Source organism: Balaenoptera physalus (genome assembly GCF_965194825.1).
Source record: "Balaenoptera physalus genome assembly, chromosome: 6".
Taxonomy (NCBI): Eukaryota; Metazoa; Chordata; class Mammalia; order Artiodactyla; family Balaenopteridae; genus Balaenoptera; species Balaenoptera physalus.
In genome coordinates this window covers 44,159,879-44,185,125 of record NC_138885.1, presented here as the reverse complement: position 1 = coordinate 44,185,125, position 25,247 = coordinate 44,159,879, and the positions used below count along the sequence as shown (strand labels likewise).

At 35.8% G+C, this 25,247-nt stretch overlaps 1 protein-coding gene and 1 long non-coding RNA gene across 24 annotated transcripts in view; one reads left to right on the top strand and one right to left on the bottom strand.

Annotated features, from left to right (window-relative positions):
• Positions 1-25,247, bottom strand: part of MBD5 (methyl-CpG binding domain protein 5) — a 421,403-nt gene that overhangs the window by 138,982 nt on the left and 257,174 nt on the right. For 21 of the 23 annotated variants that reach the window (XM_082464889.1, XM_082464872.1, XM_082464873.1 and 18 more), the window contains one exon: positions 9,955-10,076. The exons of 1 other annotated variant lie outside the window; for it this stretch is intronic. The gene's annotated coding sequence lies outside the window, so the exon portion shown is untranslated. Of the gene's footprint in view, positions 1-9,954; positions 10,077-20,537; positions 20,570-25,247 lie in introns of all 23 variants that reach the window. One more of the 23 variants, XM_082464891.1, reaches the window with a different exon arrangement.
• The window catches only part of LOC309662475, a 653,064-nt gene that overhangs the window by 476,919 nt on the left and 150,898 nt on the right, over positions 1-25,247 (top strand). The window lies entirely within an intron of this gene.

The following is a 25,247-nucleotide window of genomic DNA, read 5'->3' as shown; positions in this document are numbered from 1 at the left end:
ATGGATGTTCCAGGTGGTGGGAACAGAAAATGCAAAGGCACTATTCACACAATAATATATAAATGCTTAATTATGGTTATTAAATAGATGTAAATGGCATCAATTTTAGAAATACAAAAATGAAAGAACTGAGAACAGAACCACGGAGAATGTGGACACACTTCTCCTCATCTGCTAGAGGGGACAATCTCAAAGCAGCACCTATAGTTAATAGGATAAGAAATAAAGGTATTATAAAGGTATACTGTCGTATCCACAGTTACAACAGAGAAACCAAAAATAGAGATAAAAGCAAATGAAGAATGATAGAGAAAAGGTAGGGGTGGGGTAGGGTAAGTGAGTGAATTTATAATGCCTCCTTTATTTGTGTGTGTGTGTATGTGTGTGCGCATTACTATATGATGCCTAAAAGTGATAAATTAAAAAATCTGAGGTGGAAGCAAATTACTTTTACCTGGATAAATGAAGATAAATATCAGAAGGAAAAGTGGAAAGAGAAGTGAGGCATCAGTGGGAAAACGGGAACCAAAGAACTACTGATTTTAACCATGTGCATATATTAATTTGACTTAAGCACACCCACCTACCTACACACACACATACACACACACACACACACCCTTTGGAAGCTCTTAGGATAAATAACACTGCCTACAGGGCCCTGCCTGCCTCACCAGCCTCACTTCATGCCTCCCTCCCCTGCACTCTCTGCTCTGACCACGTTGGCCCCCTTTCAGTTTCCTGAGCAAGCGAGTCCCTATGCTGTTCCTTCCATCTGAAATGTTTGGCCCAATATTCACCTCCAGGCTGACTTATCCATTAGGCACAGCGGGCACAATTGCCTTGGGCCCAAAATACTTTTAGGAGTCCATGAAAATGTTTTAGTTTCTATTAAAATAAGTAAAAAAACCACTCTTCGTTGAAAGAAAATGTTTTAGTATATAATATTAACATATTTGTCTTCATACCAGTATAATCACAAAATACGATTTTTAATATTCTTATGGAGGAAGGGGCCCATGAAGGCAAAAGTGCCTAGGGCCCATAAAAGTCACTGTGTGGCCCCTGCCTATCCTACTCCCCATTTCCACCTGACCTTGTGGATCCTACTCATCCCTCAGATCTCAGCCAAAAAGCCCCTTCTTCGGAGATCCTTTGCCTGATTTTCCCAGACTATATGAGGTCCCTACATATGTTCTTGCGTTACCTTATAATGTGGAAATGAAATAAATTGTGTAATTTTCTGTTTAATGAAATCAGGAACTGTGCCTACCTCATTTACCACTATGTTCCCAGTACAAAGCCTTATATGTATTGATGTAAGACCATGTAGGACTGAGAATTTTCTACTGTGGCTCCCTCAAGCCCTGGTTCAGGTTTCTGATCCCAAATTTACTACTTACTATTTAATCTCTTATTGACTCAGTTTCCTCATTTAAAAATGGGGATAATAATGGAGTTTTGAGTTAGAATGTGAATTAGAATAGTGACCGGCATATAGTAAACCCTATATAAAGCCTCGTTACCCTTCTTCATGTTATTAGATGATTACGAGAACACTACCCTTTTTATTAGTATTATCATCATTATTATTCCATACATTGGGTGAGTTAAGTAAATGTTTAAGTTTGTTAATTTCCTCCCTCTTACTATCTATTATGTAAATATGTTTTAAAAGAGGGTGGAGTCATTTTAAGAACTTAAGTCACAAAGTTTTTAGAGAAGAGTTAGAGCAAAGAGCTATAAGGATGGAAGGAAATGGAGATTTTGGTAACTGAAAATACATAATTATCCACGAATTCAAAACCTCAGGGCTTTCAAAATAGCCACACTAACCAGTTCATAATTTTACATGATAAGATCGCGCTGGAAGAATGTTTTTAGCAAAGAGCAGTAAATCAGAATTCTCTCAAACATAAATTTCCATGAAAATCTAATAAAAATGAGAGGTGGAATTTATAATCTTTTTTAAAAAAACTTACCCATTTCCTCTGAATAGATGCTCTACACAGTTGAACACAATTTTCAATAGTGATATTACTTTCTTGGGGTTACAATTTTTTATACATAATTCCATCTGATGGTAAATAAAAATACATACCCCCAAAGCAGTAAAAATAAAATAAAGCAACAGTAAATGAAAAGCCTGCCAACGGTTTTCATTTTGGTAAACATTTATCTTAACATTTAAGCTTCAGACTCCTGAGATGACCCTTGGGATAAAATGACAGACTCAAGTCTTGATTCCTTCTGGTATTTCAAACAATACTCCACAAACTAAGGACCATGTATTTTGAGGATAAATGACTGTCTAGGAGGATTAATGTCCTCGGGCTTTGCCTGGGGTCTGTAATCTCACCTAATCATTATTCACAATCACCCAGAAAAGCCTCAAGCTAAAACTGTGATTGCTATTTAGAACTAAACTTGCAAATTCATTTAAAAAAATTCTTCTTTCATGATTTCATTTTTTTGTTTAATTCATGTGCACCTTTAGACATGAACTGCAGCAAACATTAAAACCTAGAGCAACAGTCAACATGTTTTGAGTGTTGCTTTCCTCATTAATTTATGAAAAAGATAAGCCATCTTTTTATTTGAAAACCAAAATAATTTTTATAAACGCAAAAATGAATTGAGGGATGCAGTATTCCCTGAAAATAAGGGAATAATCTAGAGTCAAATCATGCCACAAATTTCTTTAATTAGACCTTTCACATTTTTTTTCCTTAGCATGTAATTTCTTGCCATCTATCTTGCCAAAACTTTCCATTCCTGCTTTATCTCTAGGATTGACTGCTGGAATCCTCTCTCTGTTCTTCCAGTAACTCTGTCTACTTTAGTTGATAGAGAAATACAATTTCTTACTGATTATAACATTTAAGAGTCTCTTCTCTGAATAACAGCAATTAAGAGTGAGGGCTGGGCTTCCCTGGTGGCGCAGTGGTTGGGAGTCTGCCTGCCGGTGCGGGGGACGCGGGTTCGGGCCCTGGTCTGGGAGGATCCCACATGCCGCGGAGCAGCTGGGCCCGTGAGCCACAATTACTGAGCCTGCGCTCTGCAAGGAGAGAGGCTGCGATAGTGAGAGGCCCGCGCACCGCGATGAGGAGTGGCCCCAGCTTGCCACAACTGGAGAAAGCCCTCGCACAGAAACGAGGACCCAACACAGCCATAAATAAATAAATAAATAAATAAATAAAAACAAATACTTTAAAGAGTGAGGGCTATGTGTCTCAGACTGCCTGGGTTAGAGTCAGATTCCTTACCTCTATAAAAGGGGATAATAAAAGATTTTACCTCAAAGCACACTGTAAGGATTAAATGAGATAAATAATTCAAAGTATTTAGTATATTGACTGCTACATAGTAAGCACTGAATAATTGTTATTGTTGCTAATAATGATAACTTTTTAGAACCTTTTATTTATAATACTTCTTAAATATCTTCTGAGAAAACTGGATAAAAAAACATTCTTGTGACTTTGGATAAGCTTCAGTTAAGCTCTCTGCTCTTCTGTTTTCTCATTTATAAAATGAAATAATCTGGCAATATTAACCCAAAGGACTCTCTTAACTATAAAAACTTACACGATATTACTTAGCTGTGACGAAGGTTCAGATTTATTTTCCTTCTCTGCGTTTGATATGTATTGACAATCTTATTTCCAGTTGAGACTAACTCTGGTTTTTTTATCCTTCTTCTTTGAATAAGAATCATGTCTAATGATATTCTGTCTCTTTCTGGCATTAGTAATCATGAGATACTTTCTTAACTTCTTATGATGAACTTTTACATTCAGTATCAAACCCCAAAGAAGACCCTAAGATGGTATTGCTTTCTTCTGAACTCATAGCTCAAAAACTAATCAGATATTAACCACATATAACAAATGAAATTCTAACTAATCCAAGGATTAAAAAAAAACAACAAACCCTGTTATGTTTCTGGAGAGGCGTATACAAAGTTCTACTCAAAAGGCTTGGAAAGTCTTTTTAATATAGTAACATAATTCACAATTTAGGATAGTGCCTTATGAGGACAGGAAAATAAAATTTATATCATGGTATAAGAAGAGTTATAGATTCTAATGAGGCATAACTTTAGTAGAAAAGGAAGCTGAAGCTTTTTATTAAGATATAACTTTAGTAACAAAAAAGTTATATGGATATCATACAGATATGTATACTTAATCAATGAGAGAGGAGTAACATAAGTATTTAGTATAATTAAATTCTCATAGAGGCTATTTTAAAATCCTAAATTATGTAACAATAATCTTAACTAATGCTGACGTTCGGTTTAACATTATAAGTATCTTGTAGTGAAAGTCAGTGATTCCAGCAAGACAAATTATGGCAGATGTAAAATACAGGTTAGTTAAAAATACCTTTAAAGTCAGTGTGCATACTGAAGTATTTAATGATTTAATATCTGAATTTGCTTCAAAATAATACAGACGATATAAGTGAAACAAGATTAGCTGTGAGTTCTTAATTACTGAAGCCAGACTGAGGTACATGGGGGTTCATTATACTATTCTGCCAAATACTCTGTGTTTAAAACCGTCCGTAATATACACAGTTCAAAAAAAAGCCAATGTACCAGCAGACACCAAAACCAGAACCCATGAGGAAGATGATAGATTTAACCTCATAAAAATGCTAACTTTATATGGCAAAAAGAAAGTACATAAAACAAAAACAACCAGCTTTACAACAAATGTTAAAGGAACTTCCCTAGGTGGGAAAGAGACCAGCAACATAAAACAACCTTGTACACATATAGACTGCTATATCAAAACCTCATGGGAACAGCAAACCAAAAAATTACAATACATACACACACAAAAAGAAAAAGCAACCCAAACACAACACCAAATATAGTTATCAAATCACAAGAGAAGAGAACAAAACAGAAAGGGAAGAAGAAAGACCTACAAAAACAAATCCAAAACAATTAAGAAAATTTCAATAGGAACATACATATCAATAATCACCTTAAATGTAAATGGATTAAATGCTCCAACCAAAAGAAAAAGACTGGCTGAATGGATACAAAAACAAGACCCATGTATACGCTGTCTACAAGAGACCCACTTCAGCTCTAGGGACACATACAGACTGAAAATGAGGGGATAGAAAAAGGTATTCCATACTAATAGAAACCAAAAGAAAGCTGGAGTAGCAGCTTTTTAATCAGACAAAATAGACTTTAAAATAAAGACTGTTACAAGACACAAGGAAGGACACTACATAAGGATGAAGGGACCAATCCAAGAAGAAGACATAATTGTAAATATATATGCACCTAACATAGGAGCGCCTCAATGTATAAGGCAAATGCTAACAGCCATAAAACGAGAAACTGACAGGAACACAATAATAGTGGGGGACTTTAACACCCCAGTTACCCAATGGACAGATCATCCACACAGAAGATCAATAAGGAAACACAAGCCTTAAATGACACATTAGATGAGAGAGACTTAATTGATATTTATAGGACATTCCATCCAAAAGCAGCAGAATACACTTTCTTCTCAAGTGCGCATGGAACATTCTCCAGGAGAGTTCACATCTTGGTCCACATATCAAGCCTCAGTAAATTTAAGAAAACTGAAATCATATCAAGCATCTTTTCTGACCACAACGCAATGAGATTAGAAATCAATTATAGGAAAAAAACTGTAAAAAACACAAACACATGGAGGCTAAACAATGTTACTGAACAACCAATGGATCACTGAAGAAATTAAAGAAGAAATAAAAAAATATCTAGAGGCAAACAACAATGAAGACACAATGATCCAAAACCTATGGGACGCAGCAAAAGCAGTTCTAAAAGGGAGGTTTATAACAATACAATCTTACCTCAGGAAACAAGAAAAATCTCAAATAAACAACCTAACAATACACCTAAAGCAACTAGAGAAAGAAGAACAAACAAAACCCAAAGTTAGTAGAATGAAAGAAATCATAAAGATCAGACCAGAAATAAATGAAATACAGATGAAGAAAACAATGGCAAAGATCAATAAAACTAAAAGCTGGTTCTTTGAGAAGATAAACAAAATTGATAAATCTTACATCAGACTCATCAGCAAAAAAAGGGAGAGGACTCAAATCAATAAAATTAGAAATGAAGAAGGAGAAGTTACAACTGACACCACAGAAATACAAAGCATCAAAAGAGACTACTATAAGCAACTATATGCCAATAACATGGACAACCTAGAAGAAATGGACAAACTCTGAGAAAGGTACAACTTTCCAAGACTGAACCAGGAAGAAATAGAAAATATGAACAGACCAATCACCAGTAATGAAATTGAAACTGTGATTAAAAACTTCCAACACACAAAAGTCCAGGACCAGATGGCTTCACAGGTGAATTCTATCAAATATTTAGAGAAGAGTTAACACCAATCCTTCTCAAACTCTTCCAAAAAATTGCAGAGGAACAAACATTCCCAAACTCATTGTATGAGGCCACCATCATCCTGATACCAAAACCAGACAAAGATATCATAAACAAAGAAAATTACAGGCCAATATCACTGATGAATGTAGACACAAAAATCCTCAACAAAAGACTAGCAAACCGAATCCAACAACACATTAAAAAGATCACACACCATGATCAAGTGGAATATATCCCAGGGACGCAAGGATTCTTAAACATACACAAATCAATCAATTTATACACCACATTAACAAACTGAAGAAAAAAAACCATATGATCATCTCAATAGATGCAGAAAAAGCTTTTCACAAAACTCAACACCTATTTATGATAAAAACTCTCCAGACAGTGACATGGAGGTAACATACCTCAACATAATAAAGGCCGTATACAACACACCCACAGCAAACATTATTCTCAATGGTGAAAAACTGAAAGCATTTTCTCAAAGATCAGGAACAAGACAAGGATGTCCACTCTAGCCACTTTTGTTCAACATAGTTTTGTAAGTCCTAGCCACAGCAATCAGAGAAGAAAAAGAAATAAAAGGAATCCAAATTGGAAAAGAAGAAGTAAAACTGAAACTGTTTACAGATGACATGATATTATACATAGAAAATCCTAAAGATGCTATCAGAAAACTACTAGAGCTCATCAATGAGTTTGGTAAAGTTGCAGGATACATAATTAATACACAGAAATCTCTTGTAGTCCTACACACTAACAACGAAAGTTCAGAAAGAGAAATTAAGGAAACAATTCCATTTACCATCGCATCAAAAAGAATAAAATACCTAGGAATAAACCTACTTAAGGAGGCAAAAGACCTGTACTCTGAAAACTATAAGATACTGATGAAAGAAATCAAAGATGACACAAAAAAATGGAGAGATATACCATGTTCTTGGATTGGAAGAATCAATATTATCAAAATGACTATACTACCCAAGGCAATCTACAGATTTAATGGAATCCCTATCAAACTAATAATGGCATTTTTCACAGAACTAGAACAAAAAATTTTTACAATTTTACAACACAGAAGACCCTGAATAGCCAAAGCATACTGAGAAAGAAAAACAGAGCTGGAGGAATCAGGCTCCCTGACTTCAGACTATTCTACAAAGCTACAGTAATCAAAACCATATGGTAATGGCACAAAAACAGAAATATAGATCAATAAAACAGGATAGAAAGTCCAGAGATAAACCCACACACCTATCGTCAACTAATCTATGACAAAGGAGGCAAGAATATATAATGGAGAAAAGACAGTCTCTTCAATAAGTAGTGTGGGGAAAACTGGACAGTTACATGTAAAAGAATAAAATTAGAACACTCCTTAACATCGTACACAAAATAAACTCAAAATGGATTAAAGACCTAAATGTAAGGTGGGAAAGTATAAAACTCTTAGAGGAAAACATAGGCAGAACATTCTCTGACATAAATTGCAGAAAGATCTTTTCTGACCCACCTCCTAGAGTAATGAAAACAAAACCAAAAATAAACAAATGGGACCTAATGAAACTTAAAAGCTTTTTGCACAGCAAAGGAAACCATAAACAAAATGAAAATACAACCCACAGAATGGGAGAAAATATTTGCAAATGAAGTGACCAGGGAGGGATTAATCTCCAATATATATAAACAGCTCATGCAGCTCAATAACAAAAAAACAAACAGGGCTTCCCTGGTGGCGCAGTGGTTGAGAATCTGCCTGCCAATGCAGGGAACACGGGTTCGAGCCCTGGTCTGGGAAGATCCCACATGCCGCGGAGCGGCTGGGCCCGTGAGCCACAATTACTGAGCCTGCGCGTCTGGAGCCTGTGCTCCGCAACGGGAGAGGCCGCGATAGTGAGAGGCCCGTGCACCGCGATGAGGAGTGGCCTCCACTTGCCGCAACTAGAGAAAGCCCTCGCACAGAAACGAAGACCCAACACAGCCAAAATAAATAAATTAATATTTAAAAATAAACAAACAAACAACCCAATCAAAAAATGGGCAGAAGATCTAAATAGACATTTCTCCAAAGAAGACATACAGATGGCCAAGAAACACATGAAAAGATGCTCAACATCACTAATTATTAGAGAAAAGCAAATCAAAACTACAATGAGTTATCACCTCACACTGGGCAAAATGGCCATCATCAAAAAATCTACAAACAATAAATGCTGGAGAGGGTGTAGAGAAAAGGGAACCCTCCTACACTGTTGGTGGGAATGTAAATTGGTACAACCACTACGGAGAACAGTATGGAGGTTCCTTAAAAAACTAAAAATAGAAGTACCATACAATCCAGCAATCGCACTCCTGGGCATATATCTGGACAAAACCATAATTTGAAAAGACACATGCACCCCAATGTTCATTGCCGCTCTATTTACAATAGCCAAGACATGGAAGCAACCTAAATGTCCATCGACAGAGGAATGAATAAAGAAGATGTGGTACATATATACAATGGAATATTACTCAGCCATAAAAAAGAACAAAATAATGCCATTTGCAGCAACATGGATGGACCCAGAGATTGTCATACTGAGTGAAGTAAGTCAGACAGAGAAGGACAAGTATCGTATAATATCGCTTATACATGGAATCTAAAAAAATGATACAAATGAACTTATTTACAAAATAGAAACAGAGTTACAGATGTAGAAAACAAACTTATGGTTACCAAGGGGGAAAGTAGCAGGGAGGGATTAATTGGGAGATTGGGATTGATATATACACAGTACTATAAATAAAATAGACAATCAACAAGGATCTACTGTATAGCACAAGGAAGTCTACTCAATATTCTGTGATAACCTATATGGGAAAAGAATCTGAAAAAGAATGGATATAGGTATATGTGTAACTGAACCACTTTGCTGTACACCTGAAATGAACACAACATTGTAAATCAACTACACTCCAATATAAAATTAAATTAAATTTAAAAAAGTTTAAAAAGAAGCATTCTAGCCAAGGAGCATTTATATTCTATTATTTCTAGTCATAATATATGTACATAAGTATATAATAATATATAATGAATAATTATATATGTATTATTATGCATCATATAGACATATATCAATAAATTCAGAAAGACATATGACAACATATAAAAAGTACTTATCTCAAGGTGGTAAGATTACTATACTTTTCTGTATTATCTTTTTTTTTTTACAATGAACATGTATTAATTTTATAATAGAAATATTCTTTAGAGGTGTTTGTATGTCTTAACTATTTTGAGAAGTCTGGCATTTTATTTATTTTTATTTATATTTTGAATTTTAGAATTTTATTTATTTTTTTTACAGCAGGTTATTAGTTATCCATTTTATACATATTAGTGTATATATGTCAATCCCAATCTCCCAATTGGCATTTTAATCTATAGATGTCAGATGTTTTTCATATTCAATAAATATTAAGTTCACAGACAAGAAAACCATAATTATATGAAGAATTCATGGAGAGAAAACAACTCCTACCTTCTGGAGAGAAACTGATAAAAACATAACATGTGCTGTGAGACCCAGCAGCGTAATGGAGGTGGTAAATCTCTAGATGCTCTATGCCTTTACGAGTCCCTATAAAGGAGTACCTCTTCTCTCTGTAACAGAAATAACATAGACACACACATTTATTTAAAGGACAGGCTGAATGAAAATTATCCTTAAGTACACAGTGGAGCTATACAGGCTGCTGCCTGTTTTCAACTGGGGTCTCACAGAAAAACAGCTGGAAATATTACCACTTTTTAAAAAAAAATAAATTTATTTATTTATTTATTTTTGGCTGCATTGGGTTTCTGTTGCTGTGCGCAAGCTTTCTCTAGTTGCGGTGCGCGGGGGCTACTCTTCATTGCAGTACGTGGGCTTCTCATTGTGGTGGCTTCTCTTGTTGCAGAGCATGGGCTCTAGGCGCGCAGGCTTCAGTAGTTGTAGAAAGTGGGCTCAGTAGTTGTGGTGCATGGGCTTAGTTGCTCCGCGGCATGTGGGATCTTCACGGACCAGGGATCAAAGCCGTGTCCCCTGAATTGGCAGGCGGATTCTTAACCGCTGTGCCACGAGGGAAGTCCTATTTTTTTTTTTTTAATTTACCATTTTAACCATTTTATTTATTTCCTTTTGACTGTATCGGGTCTTAGTTGCGGCATGAGGGACCTCTGTTGTGCCATGTGGGCTTCTTAGTTGCGGCATGCATGCGGGATCTAGTTCCCTGACCAGGGATTGAAGCCAGGCCCCCTGTATTGGGAGCATGGAGTCTTAACCACTGGACCACCAGGGAAGTCCCCCATTACCACTTATTTGTTATATGACCTTGGGAACATTACTTATCCTCTCTGTGCCTTAGTTTCCTCATCTGTAAATAGGGATAATAACAGTACCCAAGTAGAAGGGTTATTATAAAGATTATATTTATAAAGTACAACAGTGTCAGATACAATAACAATAGTGTATGCCATATATGTGGTTTTTAAAGATAAATACCTGAGTGGAGTTGATTATATTAATAGAGACTCTTCACAAAGCATATTACTTTCAGTGATATTTTACTTCTGTTAACATCTCAAGTAATTCTCACTTCAGTGTTATGAATGGATATTATTACCACCTGGCCCTCAGCTTTGCAAATCAGAAACTTGATTTTATCAGAGCTCCCCAAACTGTTACAAACTCATAAGAACTGATAAATTTAAAAAGGCAACTTTTTGTTGTTCCAAAATGATAGCAGATGGACTGGATATAATACTATTTCCTGCTACCTGGTCTATTTAAGTACAAACCACTTAGCAATTACCTGTTCAGTGTAAAGATAAAGCAAGTAGAATTGAAAAACTCAAACTGGACCTTCCATCAAACCATAGTAGTGTGCTTTTCTACTGTGTTACTAATCTCCTCTTACACTTGATATGATACCTTGAGAAAGCACAGCATCACCAATGGAATATTCTTGCCAAGAATGTTTAATCTCAATCTAATAATCAAAAAAAAAATCAGAAAAATGTAAATTAAGGGACATCTTGCAAACAGTTTGCCCAGACTTTTAAAACATGTCAACAACATGACACAAAAAGTCTGGGAATTTTTCTTTTTTTTAAGTTTAAAGGAGATTAAATGGATATGACAACTGAATACAATGCATGATCCTGGACTGGATCTTGGAATCAGGGGAAAAAAAGACAGCTATAATTACTGAACAGTTGGGAAATTTAAAATACAGACTTTTAAGATCCTTATTAGTTAATACATTTAAAATTAGGTGAATTATTCCTGTAAATAAAAATTATTCATTCATGCGTTTATATGCTTCATAGTTAATTAAACATCTATTCAGCGTGATAGGCCTGCAGATAATAAAAATTCTTGCAAGTAACAGACCCTAAAATACAGTCTTGGCCTGGCCAAAGAGGTCAGGTGAAGGGTAGTGCGGGCCCCTCTATCTTAGTCTGGCAAGTCAGCAAAGTGGCTAAACCACCATCTGATATATTTGGGACTCAGGCCATCTTCCTACTGAAGTGTTTTACCTTCTAATGAAGGGGAAAAATTCAGAATGTTGGAGCACGCTGCTGCTTCATGCAGCCTTCAATAAAGTTCTACAAGAAAGAGTGGCACATCAGGAAGCAGAGAAGGGAAAAAAAGATAGCTTTGCCAAAAGAGCTACTTTCTGTCTGTGGCTGAGCGTCAGATGATCTGGAGCTCGGCAGGACTGAAGAAGCCAAATTATAAATGTTTTATAATTATCTTTTATTTATTTTTGAATAGGTTATTTGCATGATATAGAATTTGAGAGATATAAAAAGGCAGTAAAAAATTTCCCATCCAGTCTTGTCCCCCAGACATCTATTTTCCCTCCCCAGAGGCAATCCCTGCTACCGCTCATGTATTCTTCTAGAAATGTTTAATGCATTGCCATATCTATACATGTATTTACAGAAATGGAGCAGGTTATACACTCTGTTCTATACCTTGCTTTCCTTATGTAACATGTTTTGTCAATTGATGACTTCAGTACATAGAGAGCTGCATTATTATATATTATTTTCATAAAGCTTATACTGTAAAAACTATAGAGTAGATAAGAACTCAAGAGGACACAACAGGTGTTTTCCCATGGAAAGGAAAAAAAATACTGGCCACCAGACAAAAAAGAGCATTGAGGTATCTGAATGTAGAGTACTGAAGATGACAACTGAGAAAGGTAGCTGGGAGGATTTGTCTGAAGACATCTTTGGATTCAGAGAGTACCAGTGCATTGTGGCAGAACATCTGAAACGTTACTGAAGCCTTTGCCATGAGAGGGGTGCAAAAGTGGCTAAGGCTGATCTGGCAGACATTAAGGAGACTGGGGTTTGAGGAAACAGGGTGAAGAGTACCTGGTCCTCACAACTGGAGACCACAGCAAGAACCGCAGCAGTAGACCAAGTAAATGAAGTCCAGAGGCCCAGCAAGAGGAAACACATCTCAGTGGATGACGGCACATGGTGCCCAAATGCCAAGGGCCCTGAGTAACTCAGCAGAGACCAGCAAGCAGAGAGAAGAATGTGGAAGCCCATGCTTATCTGCTGATATCAGGATGATACGAGTCTCCCCAGGAACTTGGGGAAGAGCAGAAGGGAAGGAGAGGATAAGAAGAAGAATCTTAGTTTAAAGCCTAAATTGACTCAATTTTAACTCAGAAGTGACCAAGTTGCTACCAGTTGGTAAGATTAAGTTTTCCTTTATCTATGGAAGTGATGGGGTGGGGGGACCAGGAGAAGAGGTTTGTGAGTTAATTCTGTTGCACACATAGGCAAACAGTATTTTACACACTTAATAAAATTTAAACCTACATAGCTCATAAGGCTGTTATAAGGATTCAATGAAATGGTTGTGTGAAATTGTACAAAGAATAAATGGTGTGATTTTCTGGTTACAATTTTTTTTTATATCTTTATTGGAGTATAATTGCTTTACAATGTTGTGTTAGTTTCTGCTGGTTACAGTTTTTGATAGCAACCTTTCTGTGACTTCCCTCCAAGTTCTGGGGAACTTCACTGTGGTCCCATAATTCCAGATTTTATTATACATGCCCACTTCCAAAGAGTATTAGCTTTGAAGTAAGTGAATCCTCAGTTCAAATTCTACCTCTGTCACCCACTAGCTGTAAGAATCTGGGGAAGTAACTTAACTTCTCTGAGTCTCTGAACCTTTATTCATAAAACATAGTGTGACAATCAAAACTTATGTTATACTGTATTAAGTGAAATAATGAAATGTACACACGATATTGTCTTTAATAACCAAAAATCATTGTATACATATATTATGTATATAATTATATGTATATATATATATATATAAAATATATATTATGTATTAAGATAATGAAACAAACAATTACTTCCTCTAAAGGTTAAACAATGTTGCCCAGTTTTTGATTTGGAAATTTTGATAATCTTGTCCATGTCCTGACTCTAATATATTGAGCTCTGTAATATATGGCTCTTGGTTATTGTTCCCAGGGCAATGGAGTACTAAACATCCCCACACACTGTGAAGAAAGCAGGCCTGTGTCATAATAAAAGCATTCAATATAAAATATATGATACATAAACAGCAATCTCTTCAAATCTTACTCTGAGACTGAGTATAGGGATTGGATATGGTAATTTCCCATTTTCTTAAAATAGAAATTGTCTTTTTAAAAAAGATATTTTTTAAAAAAGGTATTTATCTCAAATCTAACACATGTTAGAAAGAAAAAACTACTCAGTAGATAATAATGTTGATTTCTGGTTAAAGATGGTAGATTGAACATATACTTAATTCCATCCCCTTTCAAAACCACATTAAAATACAGTATAATATTAAATATTTCATTAAAAAGCATGAAACAAGAAAGAAAAAGAGAATGAGAGATGAATGACAGTACCAAAATTTGGAAACTAGACGGCAGAAGGACTACAGCTAACTGACTTAGCAAATCCAAACAAACCAAATCTTAAACCAGTAGGAGGTAAAGCCAGGAAAAAATTTTATTTGCATTACAGTTTCCAAGAAACTTAGTAATTGGTAGCACCCAGACTTATGGAAGTAGGTTAAAGGTAGAAATAAGAGCAAGGCTGGTTGGAAGTCTGTTTAAGAATTAGTCTCTTGCATTCCCTCTCTACCATCCGCAACTGGACAAGTACCCCTCCCTCTATCATCCTAGCAGAAGACAATGTTTATTCTTTGGAGTGGTAAAACAGAAGGTTCCCAAACTGGGAAATTTGGAGAATTCTGGTCAGCAGAGTACTCTACTGAAAACAGAACTGAATGAAATTTTATACTTTGAATATGAGATCCCAAGTCCTCTTCTACTTAGTTTGTAAAATAAACTAGTAGCGCATCTTATAACCTCTAGGTAGGAGAGTGAAAGACTCTTCTTTGGAGGATCTAACTGGATTAAAAAGAAGGTTCTCAATAAATTGACACTGGGAGTTCCTGAACAAAACAGCATAGTCAGATCTATGGAATCCACAGTCATCAAGCCCCAATTATGTATTATCTAGATATCCCCCTTTCTTATCACCTTAAACATGAGCAGTGGGAAATTAATGGATTAAATGTGAAGCTGAAAAAAAATCAAGAAGTAGAAATATAATCATTTATTTAGAGATATTCTTCTTCATAAATACTAAAAGAAACACCTAAAAGGAACCAAAAGTGATTGCTTCTGGTAATTGGAAAAATGGTGAAAAGAGGTATAGAACAGGAAACTGCTAATTTCTTTTAAAAATAAGTCTTGTAGGACTACTTGATTTTTTAAACAATGTGCATGTGTAACTTTGATAAATATAGAACAAAACAGTATAAAATTAACATTAACAATGATCTGTAGGAACTTAGCAATTCAAATTTAAATTCTTAAATGTGGCTGCGTATGAACTGCTGTATTGTCCAACCTTAAAGGGTAAGCTTCTAGAAAACAGGTGTTACACCAGACAAATATCTGCTATGGCAGCCAGCACATGGCAGGTAACTAAACATTGCTACTTTAACTGGTAACAATGAAAAACAAAAACAGGCCCTGTGGTGGGTTCTAGACCTCCTGGGTTCAAATCTTGACTCTAACCCTTTCTAGTTATACAGTCTTGGACAAGATATTAAATCTCTTTTTGTTTATGCTTCCTTATCTGTAAAATCCTCATTTCATAGGAATGTTGTGAGTGTTAACATATATTATAGGAAGAGTGTTTAGCACAGTGCCTGAGGCATAAGGAATGGTTAATAAATGCTAGCTATTTTAATTTTAATCCCAAAATCTTAACTCTGGATGTTAAGGATCATGTCTACTGTACCTCCTCCTACTCCCTTGCACAGACCTTATGACATTTTATTTCCCACAAATGTCTTGTGCAACAACTCTAACCCTAACCATCACCCTAAAATCAATATTGCCCGGTTCACTTCAAAACACAAACTAGAAATAAATATCTGGAACCACCTCTTTTGTCTTATCCATTCTTACTTTCCTTTTCCTTTAAGGCAGCCTGGAGCAGGATTTGTAACCAGAGGACCTAAGTTTGGGTAGGTCATTTAGCCTCTCTGACTATCCATTTTCTCATCTGTAAAGTGGAGATGATAATACCTGCTGGAGTGGATACTTGAAGTTTGCCTCTCCACCATGCTTTTCTGCTACTTCTGCTAACTGTATACCAATTTTCCTTTTGACAACTCACCCGTTCGACAGCTTTAGAGGTGGGCCTAACTGCCAAAGCCAGTCAGCATAGCCCCCTATCCCTCTGTCCACAGTGAGGTTTCCAAGGATGGATACTTAATCAGATCAGGACCACTGACACTCAAAACTGTCAGTGACACCAAGAGTGGAGCTGACAATGAAGCCAATTCAGGGGCTAAGAACTGGGAGCCTCAGATTAGTCTTTCTGGAGACCATTCTATCCTATAAACCACAATATCTCCTTTTAGCCTAAGCTTGTGTGTGTGGAGTGGGGAGGGAGGGGCCGGGGGAAGGGAGGGCAGAGAGGGCGAGTGTTCTTCAGTTAAATGAATCTTAACTCTTACCAACCATGTAAGTATTATCTCTACTGTTTCTAAGATAAACTGAGATAATAAATATAAAAATCTTGGATAAACGTAAGAGTATGCAAATGTTAATTGTTAAAAATTGTAATAACATAAGCCCAATTTCTTCACAAAGTATACTATCCTTGTAATAGTTATAACTTATTTTCACAAAAATAAAGTACCTTATTAAAAATCTGGACATGATGGATAGTATTGTGAATATATATTTTGCATAAAAAATATAAGAATGCACAATTGTCCAAGTTATTCCAGGTCATGCATGTGACAGCAGCTCAGACGGCTTCCTTATCTACCAAATTTAAAAGGTTAGGCTAGTACACCCCAAATCTCTATTTTACCCTTTGATATTTAAAGTTGTATGCTCCATAAACCTATTTGAATCCTTTTGAAAATATGTATTCTGTACTAATTACTTACAAGTGAATTTTATCAGACTTAATTAGTAAAGTCTAGAGTAGTACAATTATTTTATTATTTATAAGTAAAACACGAATTAAAGAGAAATTGAAAAATGGTACCTAGTCCCTAAAAAGCTGATTTTATAAATGTATAAAATAAAATACTCTGAAGTCAGAATAAAAACTAGAAATAAATGATATGCCAAATGACCTCAAAGGCTATAAAAAGGCATTTGTTTTCTTAAATAGATCCATCTCTTCCTGTCTACAGGATTAATCTGACTGACAATTCTTTTCTTTCTAGCTAAAGCAAAAGTAAACTTTAGCTCAACTCCTGTTTCATTTCTCAGAAACGAAATAAGTGCAATTGAAATAAATGCTGCTTTACAGTATTTGCTTCATCTGATATCTCCTAGGTCTTATCTCTAGATTATGCTCCTTTAGGTAAAGGATGAGATAATCAGGTAATAAGGATGCCTTTGGTCTCATCTTCCATTATCAATACCTAATGATAACAATGAATATAATAATGAGAAAATCATGAGCATGAATGTATACATTTTTTTCATGATGGAAAATATCCAATACAAAATGGAAAAAAAAACTGGGCTGTAATGGCATTTTTTAAAGAAAGAAAATGATGAGATAAGAATGCTATTCTTTAATTAAAAACAAGTTATAATATCAGGGTCACTGGTAAAAGTTTAATACCAATTAAAAATAGTATTAGACAGATAATTAGTCAGGAAACATAATAAAATGCTTAAATTCCAGTCCAACAAAACCAACAACTCTTCTTAATAAACTGGATTATGAAGAATGTGGTATTTTAATAAATATACTTTAAGTCAGTTTTGTCCTTCAAAATGGTTATCTTCAGAGGCTGTAAACCAAGCCCAGAAATGCCAGAATTGTGAAAAATATTTCTGGAATTTCTCTTTTGTAATTGACTCTACAGTTAACTTTTGTACCACACAAGATCCCTTGTTGTTTCTGACCCCAAAAGGCATACATAACTTTTGACCCACTAAGCTTAGTTTGACATGACATTTAGTTGGTTTAAGAATTCAGATGAAACTAGTATGTGCATGCAAAATAGTATGTTAAGGAACAAAAACAATTCCATAAATATTTTGTGCAAAGGCAGTATCCATGGAGTAAGTCTACAGTTTCCAAAAGTGCTTCTGAGAGTCAAAAAATAATATTTTAAAATGTTGTTTGTCGCCTTCCCTATAACTATGTCTTAAATTAAGAATAAAATAGCAGTCTGAATATGCAGACATAAAATATCAAATTTCAGATTGTGAGAATAAATTTTTTTAAAACAGCAGCTTCTAAAAATTAATTCAATTTAACATTTATTGAATGTATTCTATATATCTACAGGAGTGCTAGGTACAATAGAAAACAGCAAAATAATTAATATACAGGCCAGGTGTTCAGAGCAATTATAAGCTAAGTGGAAGAGAAAGTTACGTACAATAACCAGTACAACATTCTACTTCAGTTCTAGACTTAAACCTTCTAAATAAAGCTAAAATCTTAGTTATATAAGCTAATTTACATTCAAACGTTTTAGTCCATAGTTTCTCATGTCATTCCTTTTACCACTAGCATTGTGTACCATTATAAATACATATCACATCACATTGTATAAACTTATTTATATATCTGCTCCCTCAGCTGGTCTATGGGCTCCTCCACATGAACTAGAGGTCATGGCACAACATCTACTGTAATGTACATGAAAACAACTGTGTGAATCATAAGGCAGGAAGTTAAATTACTGAAAGAAAGGCAAAGCGGTATGAGAAAATCAGAAAAGGAATGGTTTTAATTCCCACTGGAGAAAGCTTCAAAAACAAGGGAGCATTTAAAGAAAACTGAGATCTTAATACACAGAAACATAACAAGAGAGAGAGGATTATGGGCAGATGGAACAGGAAAAGTTTGAAAAACTATGAAGGTAAAGAAGGTACTGGGTATGCTTTAAAATATTCATAATCCAGTTATCACTGGAATTCCAAGCTTTTGTGATTGATTGATAGATGTATTAACTATAGGGAGGGGTACTGGGAATAACACTTAGACAAATTAGCAGCAATCTGAGTGGGTCATCTTTCCCAGACCTGTACTACCGGGGGACCAACAGTACAGGTCTATCAAAATGGTGCCACAAAAAATGGCCTTTGAAAATCTATTCATATGTCTGAACACAATTCAGATGTCTATATTATTTTAGAATAATGTAGAGCACTCCTTACCAAATGGCATTTCATGGAATAATACACTCTTAGAGAAATGCAAACATTTGCAGAACCCAGTTCAATTCAGTATGTTTTCCCAAATAATTTGACCATGGAACATTTTTGCCATAAAATTCCTGTTAACATCTCAGTTTGGAAAATATTATTGTAATTTCCCTATTTTTAATATATAAGGTATCACTATACTTTAACTTAAAATTTGAGTCATCAAATGGGTTATTTCATGCATTATGATGTTATATTACTACTGGGAACAACTCCTAAATATCCACCAATTTGGTAGCAAACAGAGGATATGAGACAGTATCATAATAAGAAATTATCAATATAAGTTTACTTCATCTTATATACCCAAACCTACATGGATTATTTAATAGTTTATGGTGGATTAATCATAGGCTACAGTGAAATTTAGTCAGATAAACATAAGGTTTGATTTAGCTACATCTCCTTAAAAAATATAAAGAAACTGGAAACAAGATGAATGTCTACAAATAGGGGAATAGTTAAAAAAATGTTGGTACCTCCATACTACACAATATTGCAGTCATTAAAAAAATAAATTAGAGCTATTTCTATAAAGCACTGTAGAGTGAGAAATGCAAGGTGCAGGTGTGTATGTGTGTGTGTGTGTGTGTGTGTGTGTGTGTAATCCCATCTTTTAAAGCAATGAACAATTCCTCTCTCTATATGTGTCCATGTATATATGTGTATACACATTAAGTATATGGAGGATATATACTAGATTAAGAAAAAAGACTGCATAAAAATATGATAATTTTACTGGTATATAAAATAAAAATAAGAGCTAAGAAAATGAAGAATAATAAGACCTAGAGAAATTACATCAAAGTTGATTAAAACTAATACAATAAATCTTTCCTATTTGATTTCTTTGATGAATTCTCATTAATCATGGTAGGGGCTGGGGCAGGTGGGATGTACATTTCGTAGCATGAGTTATATATTCTTTCATGGTTTGATTCCTACTTTTCTCACATTCCCAGTATATATTCTACATTCCAGCTATAGTAAACAACCTAGCATTGACTGGGATACTCTGTGCTACTTCATAATCCTGTGCCTTTGTACACACCGTGTCCATTGCCCGAAATGTCCTTTTTCTTGCTTCTCTGCATGTTGAACTCTTAAAAAGTTTATGTGTAAGACTTAGTCAAACAAATATTAAAAATACAACCTGTTGTATAATAAGCATTGAGTAAGTATTACAGGAATTCAAAGTCCTGACTGGAGTAGTCAGGAAAAGCTAGTAAATGAATTAGGTCTTGAAAAATTAGCACTTGAACAGAAGTGAGGAGAGAGGGTACAGGCATACCTCGGAGATATTGCAGGTTCAGTTCCAGACCACTGCAATAAAGCAAATATTTTTCTCAAAAAGCAACTCACACAAATTTTTTGGTTTCCCAGTGCATATAAAAGTTATGTTTACCCTCTACTGTTGTCTATTAATTGTGCAATAGCATTATGTCTAAAAACCGGTGTACATACCTTAATTAAAAAACTTTATTGCTAAAAAATGCTAACAAACATCTGAGCCTTCAGTGAGTCATAATCTTTTCCCTGGTGGAAGGTCCTGCCTCGATGCTAATGGCTGCTGACTGATCAGGGTGGTGGTTGCTGAAGGCTGGGGTGGCTGTGGGAATTTCTTAAAATAAGACAACAGTGACGTTTGGTGCATTGATTGACTCTTGCTCTCACAAACAATTTCTCTGTAGCACGCAATGTTGTTTGATAGCATTTTACCCATACCCACAGCAGAACTTCTTTCAAAACTGGACTCAATCCTCTCAAACCCTGCTGTTGCTTTATCAACTAAGTTATTGTCATTTCAACAATCTTCACAGCATCTTCATTAAGAGTAGATTCCACCTCAAGAAACCACTTTCTTTGCTTATCCTTAAGAAGCAACTCCTCACCCATTCAAGTTTTATCATGAGATTGTAGCAATTCAGTCGCATCTTCAGGTTCCACTTCTAATTTTAGTTTTTTGCTGTTTCCACCACATCCACAGTTACTTTCTCCACTGAAGTCCTGAACCCCTCAAAGTCATCCATGAGGGTTGCAATCGATTTTTTGTAAACTCCTATTTATGTTGATATTTTGACCTCTTGCCATGAATCACAAATATTCTTAATGGCACTTGGAATGGTGAATCCTTTCCAGAAGGTTTGCAATTTACTTTGCCCAGATCCATCAGAGGAATCACTATCTATGGCAGCTATAGCCTTATTAAATGTATTTCTTAAAGAATAGAGCTTGACAGTTGCAATTACTCCTTGATCCATGGACTGCAGAATGGATGTTGTGTTAGCAGGCATGAAAACAACATGAATCTCATTGTACATCTCCATCAAAGCTCTTGGGTGACAGGTACATTGTTAATGAGCAGTAATATTTCAAAAGGAATCTCTTTTCTGAGCAGTGGGTCTCAACAGTGGGCTTAAAATATTCAGTAAACCATGTTGTCAACAGACGTGCTGTCTCCCAGGCTTTGTTGTTCCATTTATAGAGCACAGGCAGAATAGATTTAGCATAATTCTTAAGGGCCTTAGGATTTTCAGAATGGTAAATGATCACTGGCTTCAACTTCAAGTCATCAGCTGCATTAGCCCCAACAAGAGAGTCAGCCTATCCTTGATGCTTTGAAGCCAGGCACTGACTTCTCCTCTCTACCTATGAAAGTCCTAGACGGCATCTTCTTCCAACATAGGGCTATACTGAAAATCTGTTGTATAGTGTACCAATCTTCATTATCTTTTTTTTAAAACATGTTTATTGGAATATAATTGCTTTACAACGGTGTGTTAGTTTCTGCTGTATAACAAAGTGAATCAGCTATACATATACATATATCCCCATATCTCCTCCCTCTTGCGTCTCCCTCCCATCCTCCCTATCCCACCCCTCTAGGTGATCACAAAGCACGAAGCTGATCTCCCTGTGCTATGCAACTGCTTCCCACTAGCTATCTATTTTACATTTGGTAGTGTATATATATCCATGCCACTCTCACTTCATCCCAGTTTACCCTTCCCCCTCCCCGTGTCCTCAAGTCCATTCTCAACGTCTGCATCTTTATTCCTGCCCTGCCCCTAGGTTCTTCATAACCATTTTTTTTTTTTTTTTTAGATTCCATATATATGTGTTAGCATACAGTATTTGTTTTTCTCTTTCTTAACCTTCATTATCTTAGCTAGATCTTCTGGGTAACTTGCTGCAGCTTCTACATCAGCACTTGCTGCTTTACCTTGCACTTTGATGCTATGGAGATGGCTTCTTTTCTTAAACCTCATGAACCAACCTCTGCTAGTTTTAAACTTTTTTTTTGCAGCGTCCTCAACTCTCTCAGCCTTCACAGAAATCAAAAGCATTAAGGCCTTGCTCTGGATTATGCTTTGGCTTAAGAGAATGTTGTGGCTGGTTTGATCTTCTATCGAAGACCACTAAAACTTTCTTCATATCAGCAATAAGGTTGTTTTGCTTTCTTGTCATTCATATGTTCACTGGACTCACACTTTTAATTTCCTTTAAGAACTCTTCCTTTGCATTCACAACTTGGCTAACTGGCACAAGAGGCCTAGCTTTCGACCTGTTTTAACTTTCTACATGCCTTGCTCACTGAGCTTAATAATTTCTAGCTTTTGATTTAAAGTGAGAGATGTGCAACTCTTCCTTTCACTTGAACACTTAGAGGCCACTGTAGGGTTATTAATTGGCCTAATTTCAATATTGTTTTGTCTCAGGGAACAGGGAGACCCAAGGAGAGGGACAGAGATGGGGGAACAGCCAGTTAGTGAAGCAGTCAGAACACACACAATACTGATTGAGTTCCATATCTTATATGGGTGTGGTTCCTGGTGCCCCAAAAGAATTACACCAGTAACATCAAAGATCACTGATTACAGATCACCATAACAAATACAATAATAATTAAAAGGTTTGAAATATTGCAAAAATTACTACCAAAACTTGACACAGAGACATGAAGTGAGCAAATGCTGTTGGAAAAATGGCGCCAAAAGATTTGCTTAACGCAGGGTTGCCACAAACTTTCAATATGTAAAAAATGCAGTATCTGTGAAGTGCAATAAAACAAAGTCCACTAAAATGAGGTATGCCTGTATTACAAGCGGGGAGAAAGGACAAAAGCCAAGATATATAGGTGGTATACAGTACATGACATCTTTAGGAGGGTATGTGGTAAATAATTATGGATGGGTAGATGGATTTATCAGAGGATTAATACAGGGAAACAGCAAGTTATAAGATGGGAAGGTTGGAATATGGCCAGATAATTTAGACTCTAAAATATGAAGCAGGGCTTCCCTGGTGGCTCAGTGGTTAAGAATCTGCCTGCCAATGCAGGGGACATGGGTTCCATCCCTGGTCTGGGAAGATCCCACATGCTGTGGAGCAACTAAGCCAGTGCGCCACAACTACTGAACCCGAGTACTAGAGCCCGCGAGCCACAACTACTGAGCCCGAGTTCTAGAGCCCGTGAGCCACAATTACAGAAGCCTGTGTGCCTAGAGCCCATGCTCCGCAACAAGAGAAGTGACCGCAATGAGAAGCCCGCATACCACAACGAAGAGTAGCCCCCCCGCTCTCCGCAACTAGAGAAAGCCCGTGCACAGCAACAAAGACCCAACGCAGCCAAAAATAAATAAATAAATAAGAAGCAAAGGCACCTAAAATCTATCCTGAATACCCAGGCTCTTCAAATAGGAGAATGTAAACCTCATGTGACACTAGAAGGCCCAGAATAAATATAAAGCATCTTTCTGGCTCATCAATTTTATTTGAAAAGTTGCAGAATTAAGTTTTAATTTAAATTTAAAACACTATTTAAAAACATTTATTTAAATTTAATACATTATTTTTATATTAAAACAAACAGATGTACTATGGAGTGGGATGTAAAATTTGTGCAAATTTTTAAGATAAAACAGGAAACTTCCAAGAAATACTGAGCTTGTGGTGAGCTATGCTACCAGATCTTAGTGGGTGCTCTCATTTACATCCTTTCCTGGCAGTGGAAATATAGTCATGAAAGCGATTTGAGCAAGGTAGTAACAGGACTGAAGTGATGATTTACTTGTATTAATCTAGCAGCAGGATGCAGGCTGGCCTAGAAATGGGGGAGAAGATTAGAAATCTGTATCCTAGTTAAAGAACTATTGCAACAGTCCAGAATAGCAGCTATTAGAATGGAAAGAAACTTGACAAGCTCCATTAAGGAACTTAGTATTTCAACTAATGTAGCAACCTTGCAGTATATTAGAATTGACTGGATGATACTAGACCTTCTTTATATTGAGAGGCAGTTTACTGGTGGTGAAGTACCAACTCTGGTGCCAGAATTCTTAGGTTTAAATTTCAGCTCAGGCACTTACATGCTGTATAACTTTGTACAAACTGTTCTGTTTCTCTACTTCCTCATCTGTGTAATGGGAATAATGACAGTACTACCTACTTCACTGTATTGCTGTGAGGACTAAATGAGTTAATACATGTAAAGCACCTAGAACAGTGCCTGGCACAGTAAACACTATTTAAGTGTTAGCTGCCACAATTACTTTTAAAAAAAACTATTTATATTAACCCTCATCTTTCCTGAGATTTTAAGTTCCAAGGAGCTAGGGAGATCTACAGTGTGAGTATATCTTCTCTAATTCTGTGACGGCTCTGGAAAAATCCCTGAATCCTAGAATATCAGCCCAGAGATCAATGAGGGCTTTAAAAACATTATAGGTTGAGCCAGTTCATCAGTACATTTTATACCCTGTTGCCCCTTCGTTACCATTAAAAATATTACCATCAAATTCTCTTACAAATTTGATAACGTATTTTAAAAATGTCCACAGCAAGTGTTTTTGGCATCTAGTAAGACTAAATTTATTTAATAGAAGATAATTGTTGATACTAAAAAATTGAGAAAAATGTATACCTATCTTCTCAGAATGGGCAAACTCAATGAATTGCTATATGTTATGATATGTTATAGTGCACTGGTAGGTTTTATTAG